Raw genomic sequence first — 3,764 nt, forward strand, 5'->3', positions numbered from 1 at the left:
TGTCTTATGCTACTGTTTTCACAATAATGTAAGTATGTATACATATTAATGGCATATTGGTCTTAAATTCCTTAATTGAAGATTTAGTGTGTATGAAAATGTTGATTTAAATATATTTGTTTGTATGAAGAATTTTGGCATGACATCTTTTTTGCATAATTTGCATGATAGCCTCATTTGCATAACTTGACATATTACATAATCGGAATAAGGGTAATACCTTTTTAATTTAAAATCGTCTTGAGTGGCCTGTCTTAACTGATTAGAGGGCCGTTATGACCATTTTAAGTTAAAAGTGTATCCCGAAAGTGAAACAAAAAAAATTGATTCGTCACCTAAAATTTGGGAACGAAAGAAAAGGAAATGTTCGTTTATTTAAATTTATCGAGAAAAGGTTTTTATAGCTTTTAAGATCTGGTCTCGATATTTGTAAATAATCGAACATTCTTTTTCTTTCTAAAATGACTTGGTAATTTTAATTTAATTTATTTGAGTGCTTTTGAATGTTTTCAAATTTACATCTTTGTTTTATGGGATCAAAAGCCAAATTAAGTTCGAATTTCTAAAGTTCATTGCAAAGACATTAATTAATCGACTAGGTACCGATTTAGGGCGTTGTGGGGGTGCTAATCCTTCCCCACACGTAACCGACTCCCGAACTCATTTTTTGGTAACGCAGACCTCAATTTGTTATTTTAATTAAAAGTAATTTTTATTTAAAATGACAAAACATTTTTGGGTGCCCAATCACACCCTAATCAAGGATTGGTGGCGACTCTTCGAACTGTTTTTTTTACCACAAAGGAAATCTAAAATTTTTCGAAACGAGAAGTTTTTTAAATCGAATTTGTTTTTAAATTAAAAATCAATTGAAAGAGATAAATTAAAAATTAATGTGGTTTTTAAAATTTAACCTTTAAGGAAAAAATCGTTTCGACAGCTTGGCGACTCCGCTGGGGACTTTTTTTAGAGAGTCAGGCCGATAGTCGATTAATTAAGTGTCTTTGCAATTGAAAATTATAAATTTGTTTTAATTTGGTTTTTAATCCCTTATTTGGTTTTAATATTTTTTGTTTATAATATGATTAACCAATAAATAGTTGTACTGATTTGTTTGTTAATGGTTTCAGATTAATTGTGTGAATTTAGGAAATTTTGAGTGTCTTTATTGTGTGTGTTTTCGCTTTTCCTCACACACTGCACAACTGTATTATCATAACATGAGCTAAAACCCCGCTCCGTCCTATTTAAGTAGGAGTGAGAGACTATGCCCTCGTGTGGTTTTCACCTCTGCATGGGATAGTGGATCGCTCCTGGAGTTCACGCCTTATGGTCCTCGTGATGGTAATCACCTCCGCATGGACATAAGGAGGTGTGTTCCCTCGAAATTGAACTCGATCCCCTAAAGCCTGTGATGGGCCAGGATTGAGGGTTCGACAGCCCAAGGGGGCACCGACAAGGACAATTCGAGAACCTATTACTTTATAACCGAACCCAGCATATAGTGAACATAGAGCCTGAATTTAGGTCGAGCCTAACCTGAACCTTAAGAGTCCCGTGAGGAGGGTACACAAGGAAAAGCTTTTTGAGTCATTTATTTTCGCTTTTCGAATAATTGCATGTGAACTAGAAATCATGCGGTTAGGTTTATTTTTCTCGAACAAGCATGCGAATTAGATATCATGCGGTTAGGATTTTTGTTAATAACAAAGCATGGGGTAGATATCATATTGGGTAGGATCTACTAAAGCATGATTGGGTAACCATCATGTAAGGGTAGGTTTTATTTAATGATTATGATGTTTATTATTTTGTTGCTAATATTATGTGTACTAACCCATTTTTGTTCTATGTCTATTTTATTTTGATTTTATTGCATTTGCATCTTCATGTCATCACAAGGTGTTAATTCGCAAGTGATTGACTAATAAGAAGGCTGGTCATAATGAGACAAGAAATTCTTAACCATGTAGTCAAAATCAGGAGGTTCGAAGATGTTCAAATGATCCATGAAGAATGACATCCGATGAATGAAGAAATCTGAAGTTAATTGAAGACTTCCTTTAAAGGAGTGAAGGTCAATATATTCCCTCAGAAGATAGATACAGTTATACCAAGGACAAGAAGACCCTTCACAAAGACATGAAGATCACTTCGTATTGAAAGTAAAAATGGAGACCTCGGGATTCAATTTAAGGACATCTGGCGTCGTCAAAGGTGATAAAGTACGCCGACAACTTTGGGTGCAATATTAAATTCCATGAAGAGTACGGCTCAAGGAAATGAAGAAATGAAGAATCATATTTATATTTTGACTACATGGTGTACTGAATTCTTGTTGTCTAAATGAAAGTTGTTCTATGGTGGTCACTTTTGGAATTAACACCTTGTGCATTTGCACTTGCATTTGCATTCTTATTAGCTTTAATTTATTTATTTTGTTATTGTTGCTTTTTGTTATTTTGTTATCTTATTTGTACTAACTTGTTTCTATATTTGTTTTTTTTCCTTTTTTTCTTTTCTTTTTTTCTTTGTCTGCATTGCATGATCATGACACATTCAAAAGGTGTTGATTTGTGAGTGGTCATCATAGTAAAAGGTTTTTCATGACGGACAAGGGGTTTCGTGATCAAACAAACTATAACACAGTCAAGAAATGGCATCCTGAGAAAGCTTCGAAAATAGTGGAGATTTGTGCACATAAAGATCATATGTCTGACGAAGAGCACAATGAGATAAGAGAGATAAAAGAGCAAATGTCCAAGATGATGGATAGAATAGATGTTTTGTCTAAAGGAAGAGAGACTTCTACCAAAGAAAAGAAAGAATTCAATGAAAACAATCTCGAGGTGTCAGATACGCAAGGGACTACTTTAGAACCTGCTGATTCTAGCCAAAATGAGAAACCACGCACAATCATTATTCGTATCAACAAGTTGTTTGGAAATGCCAAGGAAATAGTGGCAACTATAGAAGTTCAGAAGGATGAAAAGAAGACATGCAGTCCAAACTTGTTGGTGTTTGATAGTCTATTCCCAACATCAGGGGAAATAAATCTGGAAACTCCAATTCAACCCAAGTTGAGAGGTGTATCTCGTTGTGATTCCATCCCAATATCATATAAAGAATTGTATGATGAATTATTAGAAGCCCGAGAAGTGGCCCCGCATTATGTGAAACCTTTGCAGCCTCCATATCCAAGTTGGTATGACGTCAATGTTCGTTGTGAATATCATGCTGGGATTCAAGGACATTCTATTGAGAATTGTTCTACCTTCAAACGTCGAGTCCAACTTCTACTAGATCATGGAGTATTGGAGTTTGAATTGAAAGGACAACCCAGTTTGGTAACGGATTATCTTGTTGAGTCAGAACCAAAAGTGACCAAAGGTAAGGGTATATATGAAGACATTCCAGAGGAAGATTGTTTACCAAAGTACGAAGCTCAGATTCGTCATCTAAAAAGAGAAAATGATAAATTAAGTAGAGATATGGAAGCCATGCAGAATGTTTTTCAAATGATCAGTCAAGGTTTTAAATTTACCGGCATAGGAAATGTCCCAGAGGAGTGGATAGCAGGGGTTGCTAAACTTAAAAAATGATGTTGAACAGTTGAGAAAGAATTGCAAGGTGCACGAAGGTCGAGCTGAAAAGTTTTCTCATGATTTACAAATTGCAGAAAAAAGACGCAATATAGTTGTTGATAATTTGGGAAGATATCAGGCCGAAAATCAGATGTTGAATAGGTCCATTGCCAATATGGA

Source organism: Hibiscus syriacus, unplaced genomic scaffold (genome assembly GCF_006381635.1).
Source record: "Hibiscus syriacus cultivar Baekdansim isolate YM2019G1 unplaced genomic scaffold, ASM638163v2 tig00109971_pilon, whole genome shotgun sequence".
Lineage (NCBI taxonomy): Eukaryota > Viridiplantae > Streptophyta > Magnoliopsida > Malvales > Malvaceae > Hibiscus > Hibiscus syriacus.